Source organism: Pongo pygmaeus, chromosome 1 (genome assembly GCF_028885625.2).
Source record: "Pongo pygmaeus isolate AG05252 chromosome 1, NHGRI_mPonPyg2-v2.0_pri, whole genome shotgun sequence".
In the NCBI taxonomy this organism is placed as follows: Eukaryota; Metazoa; Chordata; class Mammalia; order Primates; family Hominidae; genus Pongo; species Pongo pygmaeus.
The window spans coordinates 73463751-73490028 of record NC_072373.2 but is presented as its reverse complement, the minus strand read 5'-3'; the positions used below and the strand labels follow the sequence as shown (position 1 = coordinate 73490028).

Below are 26278 nucleotides of genomic sequence, written 5' to 3'. Positions count from 1 at the left end.
GATCAAAGCTCACTGCAGGCTTGATCTCTGAGGCTCAAGCAATCTTCCCACTTCAGTCCTTCTTAGTAGTTGGGACCACAAGCATGCACCACCACACCTGGTTAATTTTTAAATTTTTTGTAGAGATGGGCCCTCCTTATGTGGCCCAGGCTGGTCTTGAACTCAAGTGATTCTATTGTCTCAGCCTTCCAAAGTGCTGGGATTATAGGCATGAGCCACTGTGCCTGGCCTCGCTTAACCTCTTGATGTTTCAGTTTCCTAAATTATAAACTGGGATTGAATACTTGTCCTATCTTACATCACATGTTCTTGTAAGGACCAAGTGGTAATACTGGGTGGTAGCTGGAGAATGGAGCAGTTAGCAGTTTCACTTTTCTAGCAAAAGGAAATTGTTGAAATAGCTGCTGCATTAACTAGGGGCTGATAAGATCCTGAAAACCAGATGTAGGCTAAGCTGGCTAAGACCAACTGGACCCAAAATGGTGCTGGATTTGACATGGGTTTCACCTATAACCTCATTATATGTTCATTAACTTACTAAATCACACATCCACTAGTGCCATGATAGTCCGGGAACACCCAAATTGGTGTAAAAATGGGTGGTACCACAGTTCCAGGAAATGTTCACCTTTACCCAGGAATCTTCATGAATATTCCACCTCTTGGCTAAAGAAACTCATAAAGTTGGAAGCCCTGAACCCCACTGGGCGTGACTCTCTCTCTTGAATAGGCACACACTCCCTTTTCTCAGGTGTGTACTTTTTGCTTTGTGATACATCTCTGCACTTTCACTATTTTCCAATTCATCCTTAAATTCCTTCTCACAACAGTGTCAAGAGCCTGGACGCCAGCCAGGATTGAGGTCCTACTGGTGTTTGGGGACCTCCCCAAGCCTACGAGTATCAATGGCAGTATCAATGGTCTGTGGCAGTGATTAAGGAGCAAAACATTTGGTATGTATTGGGGGTGTCACTACTATTACCATAGCATGTCTGCTGACTGAACAAGATGCTGGACGTTTGCTAACTTGGCTTGTGCAGGGGGGTGTTAGACTTCTTGTATTCTTTTGGCGTCAGAGGGCTGGGATGCAGCCCTGTACGCGGGGATGAGCATCTCCCTTTAGTATCGTTGTTCCTATCCAAGAGTCAGGCTCCCACTTAATGTCTCAGTTTCTCCAGTCTAATAACTTGTAACAAATTGTCTCATTTTTCTTTGATAAGTGACAACCTTTGGCTGCCTGGTCTTCTTTTAGGCTGCAACTGCTTCTGTGAGCTGGCAACTCCAGTTCTCCTGGGCCTCATCCAGGCCTGTGCAGAGAGACCATGGAGGGGATTAGGATGAGGGTTATTCACATCCTCTGCAGACACCTTCTTATGTTCAGTGTCTGCTTGGCTGGCATTAAAGGCAGAGGGAGTGCTGAGGATGAGTGTGTGTGGGGTGCAGGAAGGAAAGGATGGGTAGGGAGAGTTCTATTGCTAAGCTTGGGGTTATGAGAGGAAAAGTAGGTTGAGGCAAAAGCAGTGAGGGAGGATATAACTGAGCCAAATATCTTATTGGAACAGACAGAAGTGATAATATTTATTTCTTCTATAGATGCACTGATCATGTTGTCCAGATCAAAAATAGAAACTGTGGACTATGATCTAACAGATACATTTTTGAGGACAACAGGACAGTGTATTTTGAATATAAACTCTCTGGGAAAATTCTGAAACAGTGATTTCTTATGCCTATGACCTCATACTCTCCCATAATTTCTTCTTCTTTTAAAAATTTAACCTGTAGGAGTACAGAACACTCCCATAATTTCAAATCTTGTTGAGTCTAGTTTTGCCATTGGGCACAGTTCAGAAGTCTGTTTGTATTTCTTCTATCTACTCATTCTTTCTTTCCTTTCAACAAATATTTATTGAGCACCTACAATGTATGGCCCACTTCATGGGTGTGGGATCTGTGTAGTCACACAGGGCGCTACACTTAGGAGGGCCCTGTGCTTGGTTCAATGCACTGTTAACATCTTGAAATTTGTAATATTTCTCAAACAAGAAGTTCTGAATTTTTATTTTGCACCAGGCCTTGTAAATTATGTATCTGGTCCAGATGAGGTATGATAATGGGTGTTGAGGATACAAAGATGAAAAGATACAGCCTTTTCCCAAACTCTCTCTAGCTGCCACCAGCTCTTTGCTTAGGCAGTACTCCAGGTGCTGGACATTGCTCTCTGCATAGTTATCTGCTAAACATTGCCTTAGCTAACTGGGAGTTTGAAGAATTTCTTCTTAACTAATTCATTGTAAAGCATTCCAAATCATATAAATAATTTTTTAATTATAAAAATAATAGAAGTTACTGTAGAAAGTTAGAACTATGCAGAAAAATTTGAAGAAGAAACTATAAAACAATCCATAATCCCAATATCCATATGCAGTGGTTATCACCGGCTAGGTGGCTGGATAGTGGTTATTGCTGGATAGGTGTTTTCACTTTGAATTATTCATATCTATATTTTTAAACAAAAGTAGGATTCTAATACACATATAATTTTATAATCTTGCATTTTTACTTAAAATTGCATATTTGCTATTTCCCAAGACATAAAATAATTTCCAAAACATGGTGTTCTGTGTTTGTTGCATTCTGTCACATGGATGTGCCATGACATATTTTCTTCCTTCCCATTTTTTGGGGTACATCTAAGTTGTTTTCAATTTTTTGCTGTGATAAATGCCACTTGGATGAACATCCCTATATATAAATCTTTGTCTGCTTCTGCGGTTATTTTCTTAGGATAAACTTCAAAAAGCAAAATGACTGGTTAAAAGGGTATGGAGAGGCATGACACACATGCAAATCATTTCCAGAAGACTGCAACAACTTTTACTCTCACCAGTAGTGAATGGGAGACGCTATTTCACAAGTCTCCCTATACTGGCTATTTTTTATTTTTCAAAGTGGTTGTACAAGATGACAGGTGACAACGTTTATTTGATTACTTGTTAGATTAGACACATTTTTTCCTATATTTATTGGGCACATATATCACCTGTTTTTTTTCAAAAGCTGCAAAAACTCTGAAATTTATTCATTCTTCAGTATTTCATACAAAGTTACTTTTTTTATTATTTCTTTTCTACTGTAACCTCATGCCTATCCTGACCCATGCCATTCTTTTTTTTTTTTTTTTTTTAAAACTTTTTTTTTTTCTTTTATTATTATTATTATTATTATTATTATACTTTAGGTTTTATGGTACATGTGCGCAATGTGCAGGTAAGTTACATATGTATACATGTGCCATGCTGGTGCGCTGCACCCACCAACTCGTCATCTCACATTAGGTATATCTCCCAATGCTATCCCTCCCCCCTCCCCCCACCCCACAACAGTCCCCAGAGTGTGATGTTCCCCTTCCTGTGTCCATGTGTTCTCATTGTTCAATTCCCACCTATGAGTGAGAATATGCGGTGTTTGGTTTTTTGTTCTTGCGATAGTTTACTGAGAATGATGATTTCCAATTTCATCCATGTCCCTACAAAGGACGTGAACTCATCATTTTTTATGGCTGCATAGTATTCCATGGTGTATATGTGCCACATTTTCTTAATCCAGTCTATCATTGTTGGACATTTGGGTTGGTTCCAAGTCTTTGCTATTGTGAATAATGCGGCAATAAACATACGTGTGCATGTGTCTTTATAGCAGCATGATTTATAGTCCTTTGGGTATATACCCAGTAATGGGATGGCTGGGTCGAATGGAATTTGTAGTTCTAGATCCCTGAGGAATCGCCACACTGACTTCCACAAGGGTTGAACTAGTTTACAGTCCCACCAACAGTGTAAAAGTGTTCCTATTTCTCCACATCCTCTCCAGCACCTGTTGTTTCCTGACTTTTTAATGATTGCCATTCTAACTGGTGTGAGATGGTATCTCATTGTGGTTTTGATTTGCATTTCTCTAATGGCCAGTGATGGTGAGCATTTTTTCATGTGTTTTTTGGCTGCATAAATGTCTTCTTTTGAGAAGTGTCTGTTCATGTCCTTCGCCCACTTTTTGATGGGGTTGTTTGTTTTTTTCTTGTAAATTTGTTGGAGTTCATTGTAGATTCTGGATATTAGCCCTTTGTCACATGAGTAGGTTGCAAAAATTTTCTTCCATTTTGTAGGTTGCCTGTTCACTCTGATGGTAGTTTCTTTTGCTGTGCAGAAGCTCTTGAGTTTAATTAGATCCCATTTGTCAATTTTGTCTTTTGTTGCCATTGCTTTTGGTGTTTTCGACATGAAGTCCTTGCCCATGCCTATGTCCTGAATGGTAATGCCTAGGTTTTCTTCTAGGGTTTTTATGGTTTTAGGTCTAACATTTAAGTCTTTAATCCATCTTGAATTGATTTTTGTATAAGGTGTAAGGAAGGGATCCAGTTTCAGCTTTCTACATATGGCTAGCCAGTCTTCCCAGCACCATTTATTATATAGGGAATCCTTTCCCCATTTCTTGTTTTTGTCAGGTTTGTCAAAGATCAGATACTTGTAGATATGTGGCATTATTTCTGACGGCTCTGTTCTGTTCCATTGATCTATATCTCTGTTTTGGTACCAGTACCATGCTGTTTTGGTTACTGTAGCCTTGTAGTATAGTTTGAAGTCAGGTAGTGTGATGCCTCCAGCTTTGTTCTTTTGGCTTAGGATTGACTTGGTGATGCGGGCTCTTTTTTGGTTCCATATGAACTTTAGAGTAGTTTTTTCCAATTCTGTGAAGAAAGTCATTGGTAGCTTGATGGGGATGGCATTGAATCTGTAAATTACCTTGGGAAGGATGGCCATTTTCATGATATTGATTCTTCCTACCCATGAGCATGGAATGTTCTTCCATTTGTTTGTATCCTCTTTTATTTCCTTGAGCAGTGGTTTGTAGTTCTCCTTGAAGAGGTCTTTCACATCCCTTGTAAGTTGGATTCCTAGGTATTTTATTCTCTTTGAAGCAATTGTGAATGGGAGTTCACTCATGATTTGGCTCTCTGTTTGTCTGTTATTGGTGTATAAGAATGCTTGTGATTTTTGTACATTGATTTTGTATCCTGAGACTTTGCTGAAGTTGCTTATCAGCTTAAGGAGATTTTGGGCTGAGACAATGGGGTTTTCTAGATATACTATCATGTCATCTGCAAACAGGGACAATTTGACTTCCTCTTTTCCTAATTGAATACCCTTGATTTCCTTCTCCTGCCTAATTGCCCTGGCCAGAACTTCCAACACTATGTTGAATAGAAGTGGTGAGAGAGGGCATCCCTGTCTTGTGCCAGTTTTCAAAGGGAATGCTTCCAGTTTTTGCCCATTCAGTATGATATTGGCTGTGGGTTTGTCATAAATAGCTCTTATTATTTTGAGATACGTCCCATCAATTCCTAATTTATTGAGAGTTTTTAGCATGAAGGGTTGTTGAATTTTGTCAAAGGCCTTTTCTGCATCTATTGAGATAATCATGTGGTTTTTGTCTTTCGTTCTGTTTATATGCTGGATTACATTTATTGATTTGCGTATATTGAACCAGCCTTGCATCCCAGGGATGAAGCCCACTTGATCATGGTGGATAAGCTTTTTGATGTGCTGCTGGATTCTGTTTGCCAGTATTTTATTGAGGATTTTTGCATCAATGTTCATCAAGGATATTGGTCTAAAATTCTCTTTTTTTGTTGTGTCTCTGCCAGGCTTTGGTATCAGGATGATGCTGGCCTCATAAAATGAGTTAGGGAGGATTCCCTCTTTTTCTATTGATTGGAATAGTTTCAGAAGGAATGGTACCAGCTCCTCCTTGTACCTCTGGTAGAATTCGGCTGTGAACCCATCTGGTCCTGGACTTTTTTTGGTTGGTAAGCTATTGATTATTGCCACAATTTCAGAGCCTGTTATTGGTCTATTCAGAGATTCGACTTCTTCCTGGTTTAGTCTTGGGAGGGTGTATGTGTTGAGGAATTTATCCATTTCTTCCAGATTTTCTAGTTTATTTGCATAGAGGTGTTTGTAATATTCTCTGATGGTAGTTTGTATTTCTGTGGGATCGGTGGTGATATCCCCTTTATCATTTTTTATTGCATCTATTTGATTCTTCTCTCTTTTTTTCTTTATTAATCTTGCTAGCGGTCTATCAATTTTGTTGATCCTTTCAAAAAACCAGCTCCTGGATTCGTTTATTTTTTGAAGGGTTTTTTGTGTCTCTATTTCCTTCAGTTCTGCTCTGATTTTAGTTATTTCTTGCCTTCTGCTAGCTTTTGAATGTGTTTGCTCTTGCTTTTCTAGTTCTTTTAATTGTGATGTTAGGGTGTCAATTTTGGATCTTTCCTGCTTTCTCTTGTGAGCATTTAGTGCTATAAATTTCCCTCTACACACTGCTTTGAATGCATCCCAGAGATTCTGGTATGTTGTGTCTTGGTTCTCGTTGGTTTCAAAGAACATCTTTATTTCTGCCTTCATTTCGTTATGTACCCAGTAGTCATTCAGGAGCAGGTTGTTCAGTTTCCATGTAGTTGAGCGGTTTTGAGTGAGATTCTTAATCCTGAGTTCTAGCTTGATTGCACTGTGATCTGAGAGACAGTTTGTTAGAATTTCTGTTCTTTTGCATTTATTGAGGAGAGCTTTACTTCCAAGTATATGGTCAATTTTGGAATAGGTGTGGTGTGGTGCTGAAAAAAATGTATATTCTGTTGATTTGGGGTGGAGAGTTCTGTAGATGTCTATTAGGTCCGCTTGGTGCAGAGCTGAGTTCAATTCCTGGGTATCCTTGTTGACTTTCTGTCTCGTTGATCTGTCTAATGTTGACAGTGGGGTGTTAAAGTCTCCCATTATTAATGTGTGGGAGTCTAAGTCTCTTTGTAGGTCACTCAGGACTTGCTTTATGAATCTGGGTGCTCCTGTATTGGGTGCATATATATTTAGGATAGTTAGCTCTTCTTGTTGAATTAATCCCTTTACCATTATGTAATGGCCTTCTTTGTCTCTTTTGATCTTTGTTGGTTTCAAGTCTGTTTTATCAGAGACTAGGATTGCAACCCCTGCCTTTTTTTGTTTTGCATTTGCTTGGTAGATCTTCCTCCATCCTTTTATTTTGAGCCTATGTGTGTCTGTGCACGTGAGATGGGTTTCCTGAATACAGCACACTGATGGGTCTTGAGTCTTTATCCAGTTTGCCAGTCTGTGTCTTTTAATTGGAGCATTTAGTCCATTTACATTTAAAGTTAACATTGTTATGTTTGAATTTGATCCTGTCATTATGATGTTAGCTGGATATTTTGCTCGTTAGTTGATGCAGTCTCTTCCTAGTCTCAATGTTCTTTACATTTCGGTATGATTTTGCAGTGGCTGGTACCGGTTGTGCCTTTCCATGTTTAGCGCTTCCTTCAGGAGCTCTTTTAGGGCAGGCCTGGTGGTGACAAAATCTCTCAGCATTTGCTTGTCTGTAAAGTATTTTATTTCTCCTTCACTTATGAAGCTTAGTTTGGCAGGATATGAAATTCTGGGTTGAAAATTCTTTTCTTTAAGAATGTTGAATATTGGCCCCCACTCTCTTCTGGCTTGTAGGGTTTCTGCCGAGAGATCCGCTGTTAGTCTGATGGGCTTCCCTTTGATGGTAACCCGACCTTTCTCTCTGGCTGCCCTTAACATTTTTTCCTTCATTTCAACTTTGGTGAATCTGACAATGATGTGTCTTGGAGTTGCTCTTCTCGAGGAGTATCTTTGTGGCGTTCTCTGTATTTCCTGAATCTGAATGTTGGCCTGCCTTGCTAGATTGGGGAAGTTCTCCTGGATAATATCCTGCAGAGTGTTTTCCAACTTGTTTCCATTCTCCCCGTCACTTTCAGGTACACCAATCAGACGTAGATTTGGTCTTTTCACATAGTCCCACATTTCTTGGAGGCTTTGCTCGTTTCTTTTTATTCTTTTTTCTCTAAACTTCCCTTCTCGCTTCATTTCATTCATTTCATCTTCCAGGGCTGATACCCTTTCTTCCATTTGATCGCATCGGCTCCTGAGGCTTCTGCATTCTTCACGTAGTTCTCGAGCCTTGGTTTTCAGCTCCATCAGCTCCTTTAAGCACTTCTCTGTATTGGTTATTCTAGTTATACATTCTTCTAAATTTTTTTCAAAGTTTTCAACTTCTTTGCCTTTGGTTTGAATATCCTCCCGTAGCTCGGAGTAATTTGATCGTCTGAAGCCTTCTTCTCTCAGCTCGTCAAAGTCATTCTCCGTCCAGCTTTGTTCCGTTGCTGGTGAGGAACTGCGTTCCTTTGGAGGAGGAGAGGTACTCTGGTTTTTAGAGTTTCCAGTTTTTCTGCTCTGTTTTTTCCCCATCTTTGTGGTTTTATCTACTTTTGGTCTTTGATGATGGTGATGTACAGATGGGTTTTTGGTGTGGATGTCCTTTCTGTTAGTTTTCCTTCTAACAGACAGAACCCTTAGCTGCAGGTCTGTTGGAGTACCTGGCTGGCCGTGTGAGGTGTCAGTCTGCCCCTGCTGGGGGGTGCCTCCCAGTTAGGCTGCTCGGGGGTCAGGGGTCAGGGACCCACTTGAGGAGGCAGTCAGCCCGTTCTCAGATCTCCAGCTGCGTGCTGGGAGAACCACTGCTCTCCTCACAGCTGTCAGACAGGGACATTTAAGTCTGCAGAGGTTACTGCTGTCTTTTTGTTTGTCTGTGTCCTGCCCCCAGAGGTGGAGCCTACAGAGGCAGGCAGGCCTCCTTGAGCTGTGGTGGGCTCCACCCAGTTCAAGCTTCCAGGCTGCTTTGTTTACCTAAGCGAGCCTGGGCAATGGCGGGCGCCCCTCCCCCAGCCTCGCTGCCGACTTGCTGTTTGATCTCAGACTGCTGTGCTAGCAATCAGCGAGACTCCGTGGGCGTAGGACCCTCTGAGCCAGGTGCAGGCTATACTCTCCTGGGGCACCGTTTCCTAAGGCCGTCGGAAAAGCACAGTATTCGGGTGGGAGTGGCCCGATTTTCCAGGTGCCGTCTGTCACCCCTAGAAGGGGAACTCCCTGACCCCTTGCGCTTCCCGAGTGAGGCAATGCCTCGCCCCTGCTTCGGCTGGCGCACGGTGCGCTCACCCACTGACCTGCGCCCACTGTCTGGCACTCCCTAGTGAGATGAACACGGTACCTCAGATGGAAATGCAGAAATCACCCGTCTTCTGCGTCGCTCGCGCTGGGAGCTGTAGACCGGAGCTGTTCCTATTCGGCCATCTTGGCTCCTCCCCTCCCATTCTTTTTTTTTTTTAACTTTTAAGTTCAGGAGTACATGTTCAGGTTTGTTATATAGGTAAACTTGTGTCGTGGGTTTTTTTTTTTTGCACGGGTTATTTCATCACACGGGTATTAAGCCTAGTACCCATTAGTTATTTTTCCTGATCCTCTCCCTCCTGCCACTCTCCACCTTCCGATAGGCCCCAGTGTGTGTTGTTCCCCTCTCTGTGTCATGTGTTCTCATCATTTAGCTTCCTCTTGAGAGAACATGTGGTATCTGGTTTTCTGTTCATGTATATCACGTCTTTTATAAGTTGTCTTATCAGACTTTTTGTTCATTCGCCTATCAGAGTGCTCCACTTTTTCTGTTATCTATAAATTAGTTATCTATTAAATGTCTTAGGTTTTAAAAAATGTATTAGGCAACATGCAGAATTAGGTCAAGTGACAGATAATACATGCGTGTTTAACATGTTATCTCTGATGAAGGGTATTACCTTTAGTAATTCTTCAAACTTGAAGAATTATTTTCTATATAGAAACTTCATATAGAAGCTTAATGAGGTCCTATATGGGAATGAATTATTGCAAAGAAAATGAAATTCCTGTAATTGGAAAAATTGCTGCAAAGGCCAAATGAACATCGGACAAGCTGCTGTGGAAGGATTCTTGTGCTAGGCAAGAGGTTGGACTGAGTGAGTAATGTGCAGTCATTTTTGATTCTCTTTCTATAATTCTAATGATAAAATTTCAAGCACCATCGTCTGATTGGCTAGGGTCCTTCCAATTCTAATTTATGAGTAGTTACCTCCAGGTACATTCAGGCCTCCCTGGGTCAAGTAAGTTATCATATTAAATATTAATATTAGTATATTATGTGAGATGAAAAGAGACTAAGTTCCAAATGGTATGATAAAGAGGAACCATACTTACATATTACAGGGAGTCAGAAAAGAAGGAATCTTATGAGTGCTTTAGAAATCAGGGAAGGTCTCATCAAGAGAGTGAGCCTTGAATGAGAGTCTGTGCAGCAGAGAGAGGTATGAAGGCTTTCTAGGTGCAGAGAACAACAATGTGGTTTGCCATGGGCTATAAACCCCACCTAGGGGTGGCCCTGTGTATCTGTCACAGCACAGACCGAAGGTCAAATCAGTGCAAAAGGGGATTTTTCATCTTGGAAAGCCAAAAATTCCCTGCAACATGGAGGGAGAAAAAGAGTTTCCAGAGCTGAGGGCAACTTCCCTCCGGGACTCCACAGTGAAATTCTGGTGTTAGGCTCACCTGTTTTGCATAGAAATCCTAAATTGTATTTTGTAGCTCTGAGACCATATGGGAGCTCCAACCATTCTGCGAAACAGTCATGTATCGCTTAATGATGGAAATATGTTCTGAAAAATGCATCGTTAGGTGATTTCATGGTCATGTGAACATCATAGGGTGCAGTTACACAAACCTACACTGTGTAGCCTACTATTTACCTAGGCTTTATGGCATAGCCTACTGAGCCTACAAACCTGTACAACATATTACTGTACTGAATACTGTGGCAGTTGCAACACAATGATATTTGTGTATCTAAACACCTCCAAACATAGAAAAAGAATAGTAAAAATATAATATTATAATCTCATGGGACCACTGTTGTTTATGCAGTCCATTGTTGACAGAAACGTTATGTGGCACATTATTGTAAGTTCAAGCAAGCTGAGGAGCTTTTCTCCTCCTTTTCTTTTCAGTTGTTTTTCTCTGAGTTTTTATTCTCATTGTTAGAAGTGTTGGCATGTTGCATTTGTTGGAAACAGAGTATAGCACTTGCCTTGTGGGAGGTCAGTTTCAGCTTCCCCATCTGAACTTTGAAAAACTGCTTTCACATTAGGAAGACTCTATGTAAAAAGGTTGGGTTCTGGGGCAAGGAAGAGAGTCTTGTCACCTCAGCTGTTTGTTGAATCAGTGGCAGTGGATGCCTCATTTAGTCAGTTGACAGCGCCAGTTGCTAGTGAGTATAAGGTGATTGGTTCAATTCTCAGTGGAGCCAGCTAACTTCACTCTGTTTCACAAATGGTCCCAAGTTATACTTCCTATCTGTCAGTTTATAAGGTCACTAATTTGGGGAGCTAGGTTTGGCACTTCAGTACAAACCACTTTCTCAATTGGGCCTCATAACTGAGATGCTAGACACATAATTGGTACTTCATGAATCCATTTGATGAGTATTTGTGGAGCCACTACAATGTACCAGGAACTGTGTTAGGTGCTGAAAATGCAGATTAAATCAAGACACTCTCTGTACAGTGGATTTGATAAATAGATGAAGAACAGCATTTGTGTGCAGAGACCTAAGAGGGACTGGCCGGGGAGAGTAAGAGGCAGTAAAGGGTGTGAGATCAAGGGTGACCATTATAAGTGGACAAAATGCAATAGACGGGGACCATCCAAAAAGGAGCACTATTTCAAAACTCCATTTGTCTCAAGGTTTGTGGATTCAAGTAGCTTAGTTTTGCTGAATTCACATTTGTACTATGTGAGTAAGCACCAGAGAGGAAGGTGATGTTTAACACGGGCCTCTGAGATTCTTCCATCCTGGATGCCTTTGGGCTCTGACATTCCTCCCTCAAAATCCTTTTCATGGGAGAGCTTCAGACTGAGTTTTTCCTTTGTACTCAGTTAAGGGCTTTGTTGATGTGGGAAGAGCATTTGGGTGTTTAACCAGCACCAGGAAAAGCAAATCTTCTTATTAGGTCCACCCAAAACTAGGGAGGGGGTATCAGTTTGGAAGGCAGCCACATCAATCAACTGAGCAAATTCTCATTGCCAACTCTTTATGGATACCTTTCCAGGTATATGGTCCCATCTCTTCTCTATTCCTCCTAGCTAAGCACTGGCAAAGTGGTCAGGGAGGTTCACTCACCTAGATCAGCTCTAGCCCTCCTGCATGTGAGGTGGGCATGGAAAGAATCAGGGGGTTCAGAGGCAGGTGTGAGTGCAGCATCTTCTGCACAGGGCCCTCTCTGTGTACCCTCATGCCCCCTTATCTTTCATGTGAAGGCACACATTGATTTTAAAAGCTGCTAGTCATTGGTCACAGGGGTTGACTTGGCCACTTAGGTACCTATCTCCTTTCCCCGTCTTGCTTCCTGGTGTGCCCTTTCTCAAGAAGAGTTTCCCTGACAGAGGAATGTTGATCCGTGCTAAGATTTCTCTTTGTTCTTTGGGACATATATCCTTTAAAATGTTTTATCTCAATAAATAAGAATACTATGTTTATGGAGCATATACTACCTGTCTGGTACTGTTTTTGGCAATTCAAATGCATCATTTCATTAAACACTCACCAGATGTTAGTAACTTGTAAGAGCTGGTAGGTGGAAGAATCAGGATTCAAGCCTGGAATTTCCAACTTCAAGCTCTGTTGCTAACTGCCATCCTATCCTGTCTCCAAATATTTGCAATGCTTTCATACACTCAGTCGCTTGCATAGTGGCAGCCAACGTGAAAGGAAGAGCATTGGTCTCAATAACTAATGTTTTTTGCTGCTTCAATTTCCTTGATAAGCCCAAGTCTTTTGGGTAAGAAAATGCTTTTCCTTCTTCAGGTCTTTGTGGCTTTCTCTTAAGCCTAATTGTTGGAAAAATACTTTTCTACCAGAAAAAACAGTTTCTGATCACTCTCTGGTACCTATTAAATGCACTAGTCCCTTCTTCTCTCCCTCACCTTGCTTTCTCTTCTGTTTCTGGGAGAGTGAGTGGGTGGGGTGCCACTGAACATGAAATCCAGGCACACGCTATAACACACACACCCCTCTAGTACCCCACCAACATGCCTGTGAGTGGAACATGGAAAATGGCCCAGGATTAACAGCACCATGGGAAGAAATGGGGAACGCAGCTTGGGTGATGCCTTGGGAAGTGCTCGTTGTCTTTCAGAATTAAGTGAGCAGTTGCATAATTTTCATCCAGTTGGGGAGAACAGCTCCCACTAGAAAAGGCAAAGAAACCTGACTGTGGTATTTATTGGCAACTGGCCTCAGTGACTGCTTTTGATAACATCCGCTGGACCAAAGTTCTGGATTGTTTTATAGCAAGACTCTGCTCTCACCTCCCAGACACAGGAAGGTCTGAGACATTTCACACCCCTGCTCCCTCCTTAGGGGTCCACATCAGTTGTCATCTGGGATGCGTCAGACACTTCACCACAGCCCACAGTACACATTCCAGGGCCACAAACACGTGGCTCCCTGAGCTCTTTGCTCACTCTAGCGTGTGAAATGTGTATTGTGGGCTGAAATGTGTACTGCTGGCCATTGGTCCCCATTCCGCGTTGATACTCCTTACATGCCTCTGCAGAGGAAGCTGCCAACAACTTGATAGGGATTTTTATGGGGTCGAGGAAGGGACTTTGCCTTCCAAAATACTGTCCGGAAAACATGATGGAATTTCTGTAACAGGAAACAAAACGTTCAGTTTAGTTAAGTCTCCAAATGCAAATAGTAACAGAAATTCACACTAATACGTCAATAAAAATCACCTGCCTCCATCTCCAAGCAAGAAGGTTCACAGTGGTGAAGGTCCAGGATTTACTGGTGGGGCTCACTCACACAATCACAGAATTAAGCCAAGAACTCTGGACACTGAGAATAAGCAACTTGGGCTAACTCTCTTTTTCCCCTGGTGGGCATCTATTTTCAGCTATTTCTCTGCTTCTCAGAGGCCACATTGACAAAAAGGTAAGAATTCTCACCTCTGTCTTCACCTCAATGGACAGTTGTGTAAAACAGTCTCCTTCCCTTAGTTCCTGGTGAAGATGACTCCACATTCATCCACATTTTTCACCTAGCCTTTCTAGACCTAAAAGCTGGAAAGGCAGATCAGAAGGACATGTTCTCAATCCAGGGGAGAGGAATGATCAGGCCAGTAGACACCAGCCAGAAGTTAGGCTGACTCTAGGCTGCATGGAACACTCCTAGAGAAGGAAAATAGAACTAATTGGAGGAAAGAATGCTTTCCTGAAGAAAGGCCCCATCTCCCTGAGGGCAACAAAAAAGAAAATTCAGAGAAATACTCAACTCCCAGTGAAAATGGACAAGAAGCAACAAAAATGTGAAATAAAAACACTATCATTTTAAAAACAACACAACAATTCCAAGAATACTTTGTGCTTATCAGCTTTGCCCCAGCCTTTTCCAAGTGGCGTCTCTTCTAATCGTGGCTGGGGCTGATTTCTAATCTGGGGACCACTGCTTTGGGTCAGTGGATTTTTTAAAAAGTTTTAGGTTGAAAGAGAGCAAAAGCTGGCCCTATGCTTTAGTTCCAAGTCCCCAGTGGTTTCTCGGGTCAAATAGCACATCCTCAGAATGTGAAGGAGCCATTGATTCTAGGACCCGGGGTTTGTCTTCTCTAGCTTTTACAGATGGTGGGTGATAGCTTGTGATATGCCTCTTTGAGTGGGATTCATGCCTTAAATCAAGAAGAACATGGGAAGGGAAATGTTTGTTACTTGGTACAACAAGAACCCATATGGGGGAAGTGAAAAAATAGCAAAGCTCAGTGGAGGAAAATTACGGTGGATTCTGAGCTTGACTGTCTTGGGCCTGAGGGATTTGAGGTGCTGCCACCAGAAGGATGAGTAGCTCATGCAGGGTTCAGAGGGACTCCTTTCCCTCTAAGTCAATTAAATTTTCATTCCCAACTCTCATTTGCTTTGCCATTTAAGACTGAATTCAGGCTATACTACCCCTGTGAAGCTTATCCAGAAACCCCAACACACTGTGTGTGTCTGTGTGTTTTTAAAGTTTAAAGCCTTTTTAAAAAATTATAAAATAAAACACAAATATAGAAAACCAAACAAAACAAGTGTAGGGCTTAATGGATTGTTATAAGGCAAGCACTCTGTTAACCATCAACTAGATAAATAAACAGAACTTGGTCAGCAGAATCAGAAGCCCTCCATGTGTTTTGTCCCAATTGCAATTTCTGCCTCCCTCCCCATGAAAGTAATATACTGACTTCCATAAAAATCACTTTTCTTTCACCACAGCTTTAGTTGTGGTTTTACCACCCAAGTGACATCCTTAAACACTATAGTTATTTTTATCTATTTAAAAATCTTGTGATATATCCTTTCAATCTCTTTAAACCTACAGTTTTCCCCTCCAAACTTCTCTTTTCTGTACAACATATCTGTTACTCAGGGCATTTGACCTGTAGAGTTTCTTGTAGGCCGGATGTTGCAGATTGGACACTCCTGATGTGATTTGGCATTTCCTCCAGCCTCTGTATTTCCTGTGAACTGGCAGCTGGATTTGGAGGCTTGATGAAACTCAGAGTCTATCTCTTTGGCAAGGATATGGGTGGCACATTAGAAAGTATGTAACGTCTGGTTGTCTCTCTTTGTGACTCGGCAGATATTGATTGCTCAATGCCTAGATCCATTAATTTATTGTGGGCTGCAGAGTATTATCACATATTATTTCTTTTCTACTTGTTTGTTGGAATATTTTTTAAAAAGACTCATCTCTTCATCTATTATTTGATTTATCAGTGTTACAATTCATATAGGAAAGGCCAATAAAGGCTTGATTCTTTTATTCAATCGTTTTCAAGGTATTGAATGTTTCCTATTACCCTCCAAAGATTAATTTTTATCTTAATTATTATGAACTCATGTATCCATGTGTTCCTATATGTATTCAACATATTTGGTGGGTTTCAAGCCATTGTAATCATTATCTTTATGTAGCTCAATTTGTCCCATCTTTGACCAATGAGAGCTTCTTTCATTGACATTTGAATCCTTTTCACATGATCCTAGTAGTCTTTAATAGCTTCTTTGCTATCTCATATGACAAGTCAGTCTAGGCTCATCTTACATATTTTCTGCCCCAAACATGGAATCTGCCATTTCTTCAAGAATCTCTGGTTTCTTTTCATGGGAAATGGTACTTACAAGCCGTAATCTAGGCACAAAGCATGTTTATCCCGATTGTGTTGATCATTGTTTCTAGGTCTTTTCAGTGGGCACAGCTAGAAAATATCTATATATTTTTAGATAAAAAATAACTTGATGAGCTCATTTTGAAACTTCCAGTACAACTTTTGTGTGATAGGTTTTCACAAACATAACAGTTTCAGAACATTAATATTAGTAGTACTACCACCAATATGATTACTAAGGGTTACATTTTTAAATTTTCTGTCTGCATTTGTCTCTACTTTTTGTGATTTTTGTTTCAAAAATTTCAAATAAACTTTATTTTCTAGAGGTATTTTACATTAATAGCAAAATTGAGCACAAGGCACAGAGATTTCCTGTATACTCCCTTTCCCCACTTACGTGCCAATTCTCTTACTGTCAGCATTTCACCCCAGAGCAAAACATTTGTTACAATTGAAGAGCCTACAATGACACATCATTATCACACAAAGCCCATAGTTTATATTAGGGTTCACTTTTGGTGCTTACATTCTATAGATTTTGAAATTCATAATGATATGTATCCACAATTATAGTATCCTACAGAATAATTTCCCTGCCTTAAAAATTCTCTATGCTCCACCTACTCATCCTTCCCTCCTTCTAACCCCTGTCCTTCTAACCCCTGACAACCACTTATCTTTTTACTGTATAGTTTTGCCTTTTCTAGAATATCATATAATTGGGATCACACAATATACAGCCTTTTCAGATTGGCTTCTTTCACTTAGTAACATGCATTTAAGTTTCCTTCATGTCTTTTATGGCTTGGTATCCCATTTCTTTTTTTAGTACTGAATAATACCCCTTGTCTGGATTTATCATAGTTTATTTCACTTACTGAGAGATATCTTGGTTGCTGCAAAATTTTGGCAATTGTGAATAAAGCTGCTATAAGCATCTGTGTGCCCATTTTTGTGTAGACGTAAGTTTTACAGTCACTTGGGTAAATACCAAAAAAATGTAATTGCTGGATTGTATGGTAAGGGTATGTTTAGTTTTGTTAGAAACTTCAAAAATGTTTTCCAAAGTGGCTGTATCATCTTGTATTCCTACCATCAGTGAGTGAGTGCCTCTATTGCTCCTCATCCTCTCCAGCATTTGGCATTATCAGTGTTTTGGATTTTAGTCATTGAATAGGTATGTAGTGGTATCTCATTGCTGTTTTAATTTGCAATTCCTGAATGACATATGATGTTGAATATCTTTTCATATGCTTATTTACCATCTCTATCTTCTTTGGTGAGGTTTCTGTTCCAGTCTTTTGCCCATTTTCTAATCTCATTGTGTTTTACCTACTTTTGAATATGTGTTGTACTTAGGATCAGAGTGGTAAGTAAGTGAAACATCCAGTAAGCCTAAGCCGTATCAACCATAGACTTCTGATATTTGATGGAATTTTTGGAACAGGTGGCTAGAATTCTGAAAACCGTAAAGTATGTATTACTTCTGTTTACCTCATATTTTATTTCAATAGAGGGCATTGGCTATAGATAAAAATGTTTTAGTTCATTCTTTTAAATGATTCCCCTAAAAGCTGTGTCTAGTAGTAAGAATAGGCCATGTTATGATGCAGTAACAAGTGTCAATTCCCAGTGACTTATTTTTTACTTACTTTACACGTCCAAGGTAAGTTGGTGTGGGCTTCATTACCTCAGTCACTGGGGTCCTAGGTTGATGAAGGCTCTATTATTTTTTGATTATTACTATCTGGAACACATAGTCTTCTTGATCAGAGAGACACCTCAAGAGTTCCACATTGACCTGGCCTGGAAGTGACACACATCCTTCCCATCCATAGCTCATTGGCCAGCGCTGGTCATATGGCTGCCTAACTGCGAGAGGGCAGGGAAATGTAGTAAATGAGCTGGATGTTTTGGTGATTCTGTGGTCTCTGCCATACTCTATCAGATATTTTGGGCACAATGGTGGTGATGGCAGTGCCCACTCGGAGACTACAGAGTCCAGCAGGAAATGGTGGTATCCAGAGAAACTTAAAAGGATGCCCAGCAGGAGACTTCAGGGATTAGAGGGAAATGAGGACATTTAGTTCCTATCCAAGACTCACACACTTACTACAGGTTCCATAATTATTACATTGCTTCATATAAAAGCTAAAATTGTCAACTCCTTAAATTTGTATAGTATAAAATATGAGCAAGAGGTTACCAGAAAATATGATTGTTTTCAAACCTGAATTGTGAATGAATAAGCCATAGGAACTATTTGGTGACTTGTCATTGCTCTAGAAATACCTGTGTCTTCAAGTCCCAGAGATTATTACTGGGAAAAGTCATATGTTGTGTTGATAAGTAGGGAAAACAAGCAACATATAAAATTGTATGTACAGTATGAATACCTCTTTATAAAGCAACTAAAATTAAAACTAAATACAAAAATAGAATAAAATACAATCAAATATAAGCGGTGGTCATTGTTGGTTGGTGGTATTAAGAGAAATTTTGTTTTTTTGTGTGTTTTTTATATTTTTTATATTGATAATTAACACAGAATGAATTTACACAGCAAGCACAGTACACAAATGCTATGTTGTAAAACTGTTCCTGGGGTACATGGCTCATCTGAAACAAGTGCAATAGGTTTCCCATGGTGAGAAAGCCACACTGTCATTTGCTCCTGGCTGGCACAGAGTAGGTGGTCAATAAATATTTGTGAAATGAATGGATGATTACATATGTGTGTGTGTGAGTATGACTTGGCTTACAAATAAACAAAAGCCTAGCATAGGTGAGGAGTTTTTAATGGAGTGTTACTGAAAAGAAGAAGCCCAGGTTCTCTGCTCTTGGCCTAACATAAGTTGTTACTGGCCTCAGTGCATCCTTACAGGAGGAAGGTCTACACTGGGCAGAGAGGGCTACCTCCTTTAGTAAGCACTGAGAACCCTATGTGCTTTCACTTTGTCCTCCTGATACCTGGGAATAACCCTGGCTACAGACGTTTTTGTCCTTATGGAGTCCTCCAGGATGGGAAATGGAAAAAAAATGCCAGACATATTTACTTTCTAAAAATCCCACCAGACAAGTTAAATAATTGAAAAATGTCATCCAGTAATATCTTGACTGGGCTGAGAAAATAACCCAATATTTTATATTCCTTTAAATAGAGATTAGCAATTTTAGGGTGTTCTTTTGCTTTGTTTTTTGGAGGATGGGAGAGGGAAGTGGTTTAGGGAGGAGGGAAAGAGCCATGGCCATTGGTCCACTTAATTTAGAAAGTCTGAAAAATTGGAGTGGTGAAATGTTAGAGGGAAGAAGCTGAATTATCTCCATTGAGACACCTAACTAATACCTATGATGAAAATGAGAAACAGAAACCAAGAATAATTACTGGGCTTGCAGGCAGTGTGCAATTTTTCAATATTCGTAGGGCACTGGCTTTTCTGAGTTACTGTAGTTATTTGGTGCTGTGACTTTAAAATGTTTTTGTAAATTTTGGAGCGAAGACTATTTTATAAAGCTGGATCATTTTCCATGCCCCTGATATCTTTTCTGGTTACCACACAGCATCCTTTTACAAGAGTTAGAAGAGAGAAAATATTGAAAATCCAGTCTCAAGAAAGCCCCTGTCTCTCTCCTTCCAATACTCCAATGTCTGAGTCCTTAGTGATGTAAAATGTGGTTCAAAAAAATATCAGCAAGCATCTGGGTTTCTTGTCTGGAATGTGTGTTCCAGGAGAACAGAGACCTTGCATCTAGGATACTGTCTGGCACACAGAGGAATCCCAGTGTTTATTGTTCACTAAATATACTTTGTTCTCTGCCATACCTGTGGTCCTGAATCCAAAAGCTGAAGCTCATGTCCCCACCGTGATAGGGAAAACAGATGGTTACTGTTATTTTCAGTCCTATTTCTGTGCAACTTGTTTTATTGTAATGGGACAGTGTCAGGGATGGAGTCTGAGTGGGCCAGGTCAGTAGCAGGAGAGTATAAAGAATCTGTCTGGCACTCCTGCCTAGACTCAAGAACTCCGGCCCACTAATACAATTGCTCTAGATTGCCAAAATGAAAAGCTAGCACTTTGGACCTTCACTTCAAGAGGCCTTTTCATTTCAATTGATCTCTTGGCTCAACTGCCAGTTTTGGAACCATGACTAGGATGATTTTATCAGCATCATTTAGAAAGATTTTAACAATGACAGATTCCTGGGTTCTTCTTTAGAGGTTATGATTCTATATGTATAGGGAGGATGCCCTGGAATTTGTATTTTTAGAAAAGATTCTAATGTGAAATCAGTTTGAAATCAATAGTCTATGTCCTTCTGTTTGCACTTGGATATTTGCCTGGGGAAAGATGGAGTCACGTGCTCTTGGACCTGATGCCATGTTGGAGAGACACCGGGACCTCGAAAATCCTCTAAATGCTTTTACAAGAACTTTTACATGAGCCACCATCATCCTTAAGCAATGTCTATGTTTCCTGGGCACTTTTCTCATCCCGTTTAGCCTTTCAAGGGAAGCCTTTCAATCTCATCTAACTGCTCTCAGGAAGAGAAATCAGTTCTGCATGAAAAAGACAGTTTTTTATTCTTTTCTACCATCAAAATCTACCACCCCACTTCCTCTCAGGATCAGAGTCTCATTGCATTTCCTTTCTTGTGACCTTGCTGCATGCTCATACTTCCCTTTGAAGGCTCAAGAATTGGGGGTTATGAGGCTTAAATTGTAAAACCAGGGCTTTCAAACAGTTACTCATGATCAACAATAAAACATGCATTTTTTATTGTGATCCATTATTACACACATGCACACCTAAAATAAGTTTCAGGCAACACTACTTACTCTAAATACATGTGATATACTCCATTCTCTAAACTATACTATTTAGTTTAATTAAAAGTTATGGTTAGGTGCAGTGGCTCACGCCTGTAATCCCAGCACTTTGGAAGGCCGAGGTGGGCAGATCATGAGGTCAGGAGTTCAAGATGAGCCTGGCCAATGTGGTGAAACTCTGTCTCTACTAAAAATACAAAAATTAGCTGGGAGTGGTGGTGTGTGCCTGTAGTCCCAGCTACTCAGGAGGCTGAGGAGAATCACTTGAACCTGGAAGGTGGAAGTTGCAGTGAGCCGAGATTGCGCCACTGCACTCCAGCCTGGATGACAGAGTGAGACTCCATCTCAAAAAATAAATAAATAAAAAACATTAAAAAATAAATAAAATAAAATAAAATATGCTGGCCTAGACATACAAAATTACTTTTATGACCCACTAAAGGGGCTCAACCTTTATAGCAATAGTTTGAAAAACATTGCTATAAGGATCCCAGACTCACCTCTGTCTCAAGTATGGATGAGGAGAGAATGAACACCAGAGAAGTCAAACTATTTCCAAGTTAACAGCTGGGTTATCTGTTCTTAAAGCCATGGGACAATTATGGAGGTTCAATAAGTAGCTGTTAGACCATCTAGGCAATACCTAATGTAACAGGTCTGGAAACTGCTGGCCTGATCACCTTGCATAGGAACTATAGCTGAATATTTTGAGGGGCTTCTGCTATTAAAAAGACTGTAGAATAAGAAGCTTGTGCCAGACTATGGGTCATGAGCCATCAAAGGTGCTTTATTTTCAATAAGAAGACATTGAGGAATCTTTGTGAAGAATCCAGATTGATTTCACAAAACCATTCCAATGGAATATATTCTGATATAAAAAATTCCTTTTAAAAATTACTTGAATGTAATTTGGAGTACAGGGTAATGGCTAAGATCATAGACTCAGAAGGAGTTGGTTAAACCTCAATTTGGTTCCTGGCTCTGCTACTTGTTAGTTGTGTGCCCCTGGGCAAGTTACTTAACCTCTCCTAGTTTCAGTTGCCTCATCAGTTAAATGCGGAGAAAAATAGAATCTACCTACTGATTTCATGAGGACTGAATGAAAGAACATGAAGTATTTGGCAGGGTGCATTGCAGAATAACAATCACAGCCTCATGATAGTTACTGGCATAACATCAGATCCCAGATGTACGTTCAAACAGTGGACTCATTTTTTATCTCAGTTGGGTTTGAGAATGTGTCTTAACCATGAGTATTATGCCACAATGTTCTTGAGACATTGATTAGGCAAAACAGAGAATGGCCAGGGAGACTGGCCAGTCCTCTCCTTTGAACCCAGTTCGTTGCTCTTGAGTTCAAAGATAAAGGGTAATCTTGCTCAACCATTGTTGAAGTCTCTCCTGCTTGTCTTGGATGAGGACCAAGTCCTCATTTATATTTATGTATGCAGACCACATTATAAGTACACATATTTATATCATGGTCACCTATTTATGTCACGGGAGTTAAACTTTGATGACCCTTTGGTGGGGCTGGATCAAGTTGGATGGAGATAAGATCTAAGTTATACAGGGCCTTGAGGGCAGACTGGCTGTTTTCGTATCTTTACATTAATCCATTGATGAGGATATTTTCTCCACAAGGACTTGACAAGGATTTTTTCACTCAAAAAACATTTTGGACCCACCAATAATAATAAGTTAACTCATTTAATGATCACAGCAACCCATCAGGTAGATACTATTATCCCCATTTTGAAGATGAGGAAACTAAGGCACTGAGAGGTGAAATAATTTTCCCAAGGCCACACAACTAGTAAACGAATTAAAGCACGGGGCCAGATTCTGGGAGAGTGTAAGTCAGCAGCATTAGAACCATCTCTTTTGGATCTAACTGGTTTTTGGCTTGTTGTTCTTCTTGTGGAGGTTTTGGTGGATGGAAGGTGGGAGAAGCATCTCTTAAGGACTCACCAGATCATTAAAAAAAGGCAGTGGTGATTCTTCTTTGGCCTTCACAGCATCATCACAGCAGTGAAGACAATTGTATAGCAGACTCTGCTCACCAGGCTAGCAGGCAAGCATCCCTAGGAAATCGCACCCCCTGACTTAGAGGACTGCCTTGGGAAGGGAGAGGTGTTAGGGAGGAGACAGTGTGATTCCAGGGCAGGAAGCTATGTGTACCCTCTGGCATTCTTGTAGGTATTTGCTGGGTAATTTAAAGGGGACTGGGTTAGAGAAATGTAATGAATAAAGGAGGGTCCTCTCATGGTCTGTTAATTCCTTGCACTTTTCTTCTTGTCAGTCATCTACAATATTCAGTAATTAACAAGTTTGAAGCTTCTATAGAAAAAGTTTGAATACCTTGCTTTCTGCATGGAATTTAGGAAATTCTCTTCTCCAAGCACTGCAGTCAGGAACCTCAGCATGCAAGGTAAAATACAATAACGATTCGTAACATTGACCGTCCTTGTTGTATTCCCCACATTTATAGCACATCAATCTTAAAGCATAGAAAGTTAGAAAAGAATTACATTCACAAGCTTGGATTTGAAGATTTAGCCTGTAGAAGAGAAATACACAGGGAAGTGTCCGAGGATAAGAGCCCCTTTCCCCCTCCCACTGGCCATAGAGTGGCATTTCTAGCTGCCTGACAACCTCTGTAGCCTAGTGTTGAACACTGGTGCTCACCAGCTGCTGCTGGAGAGAAGCTGGCAGGTGGGGGAGGGGTCTGTGTGGAGAGCAGCCTCCTCCCCATGCCCTGCAGCCCACACCTACCTCTCTTGACCTGTAACTGGGCCTCCTCTGTGCCCAGCTTGGCTTGGCAGTACTGCTCTGTGCAACAGTCTCCAAGAAGTCTCTATGCCTCCCCAGCTCGTGGGGCACCCGAAAGGGCAGTGCTGGATAAGTCTCAGTAACACAGAGCAGCCCTGGGGAGAAGGCCACTCCATGGCTTTCGGGCAGGCTGACCTGGAATGAGCTGGCAGGCCTGATTCCAGTTCTGAGGGACAGGTACCCACATCAGGAAACCACCATCCTAACTGGCCCCATTTTTGGCAGTCCGAACTGAGAGGCTAAGCAGGGAAAGGAGGATGTAGAATTCCACCCCACCTTAAGGGAAGGCAAGTAGGTGGTGGGGCGTGGAGGCGGGAAGGCTGGAAGGGCCAGGTGAGGAAGGGGATAGGCAGGAGACATCATGAGCACCGGGAGCTGTCTGCTGGGCAAGGTCTGCCCTTACAGATGCTCATCCTGTACCTCTTTCTACACTCTTGAGGGGCGTACACATTTCACAGAGAATGGATGAAGGAAAATATTTTCTTTCTCCAGCAGTAATTTCCTTCCATGACACTAGTTAGGACCACCCCTTCTCCCTCTCCCCACCCCTCCCTCAGGCTCTTGCCAGGAAGGAAAATCCTACGTTCATACCTGGAATCATAGACCAGACCAGACGAAAACACTAAAGCCAGTCACCCGACTGTGCACATATTCTCCACCTTCCCACAGCAGCCACCTTCAACGCCTCTCCTGGGCATACCTGTGACTGCATCTGGGAGTACTCCTCTCTCCTAGGCCTGCACCTCCACCCCGCAGTGCTTTCCTCTTGTCACCTCGTTCTGCCCTTGGCCTACCTGCACCACCCAGTCTATTAATGGAGCAGGATTGTGAAAGAGGGGAGGGTTTCTGAAAATAAGTCTGAACGCAAAGTGACGAAGGGGGAAGAGAAGCTTTCTGAATATTGGATTAAGACTGGCTCCAAGAATATTGATATTCCCATAAGGAAGCCGTTAGTTTGCCCACTACTTTAGATTCCATGAATATTTCATTGGTTGATTTAAGCGCTGAGATTTTAAAGCACACACACACACACACACACACACACACACACACACACACACACACACACACACACACACACACACACACACACAGACAAAGCACCTTTTCGGCAACAGGGCCATCGTGCTGTCCTCCTATGCTGGGGCCTTTGACATGGCTCTGGAGTGATGCCATGTGGCAGCTTTGAGACAGAATAGTCTGTCTACCTCACAAAAATCTAAATTTATATCCAACCAGGGACATCTCCTAGTGTGGCCAGGGCAAGGTTTCCAGAAGAAAAACAGTGGTTTAATATGAACTTGTGACTGCCTTAGGAAGTAGATTTCCTCAGCTACCCATTGCTGAGGTGACCAGTTGTCAAATTAGCTTATTCTCTGCTGCAGACTTCATAAAAGGGGCAAATCACTTTTAATCCTAGCATTTGGGGCTAAGAAAAAAATTGAGGCTATGACTTATACTCCTCTGATCTTGGACAAGAATAGATACTTTTATTGTTTTGTTTTCTCTGTTTGTTTTTGAGACAGAGTCTCACCCTGTCACCTAGGCTGGAGTGCAGTGCCGCGATCTTGGCTCACTGCACTCTCCGCCTCCCAGGTTTAAGCAATTCTCCTGCCTCAGCCTCCTGAGTAGCTGGGACTACAGGTGTGCACCACCATACCTGGCTAATCTTTGTATTTCTTTTGTTTCTTTTTTTTTTTTTTTTTAGTAGAGATGTGGTTTCACCATGTTGGCCAGGCTGGTCTCTAACTCCTGACCTCAAGTGATCCACCCGCCTCAGCCTCTCAAAGTACTGGGATTATAGGTGTGAACCACCACAGCCGGACAAGAATAGATGCATTTAAAAGGTTCTATCTGTACACATTTCCTAATTAATATCAAAATAAAGAGTTTTTCTAATTCCTTTGATCACAATACCACACCACTCTGAAATTCTCTTCTCTTCACTGTGAAAAAATCTCACTGCATAGAGGTAAAAGAGGACAGCCATTCAACGCAATTCAGAAAAGTCTACCAGTCATACTGAAATCTATTAGTCCAAATCCTTCTCTTCCCTAAGCTGAATAATGGCAGTCTTTAGGTGTTCTGTGTAAATGTCAGTCATAATGAATGCAGCTGCATTTATTAGAGGAGAGTTTGATATAGTGGCAAGTACTGTTTATTTAGAGTTAGGAGACCTGTCTTATAGATTCAACTTCATCATGGATACTTTGGGAGAGTCACTAAACTCATCAATTGTTTTTATTTCTACAGCGCTAATTGAACATTGTTACTATTTTGCTCTTCACTTTTTGGTTGTAAGTGAAGATCATTAAATTCCAACTGGCATGAACAGGAAAAATGAGTTTTTTAATGTAACCAAAAAGCCCAGGGACAGCTTCAGGCTCAGCTAAATACAAGGATCACCGAAATACCATAAGAATTTGTTTTTTTTTTCCTGGCTCTGTTTTCTCTGTGTTGGC

The 26278-nt window shown here is 41.1% G+C and overlaps 1 protein-coding gene across 1 annotated transcript in view; it reads left to right on the top strand.

Annotated features, from left to right (window-relative positions):
* The first annotated feature begins 710 nt into the window (after positions 1–710).
* The window catches only part of PAPPA2 (pappalysin 2), a 405697-nt gene continuing 380129 nt past the window's right edge, over positions 711–26278 (top strand). Inside the window, exon 1 of the mRNA XM_054455365.1 lies at positions 711–953. The gene's annotated coding sequence lies outside the window, so the exon portion shown is untranslated. The remainder of the gene's footprint in view (positions 954–26278) is intronic.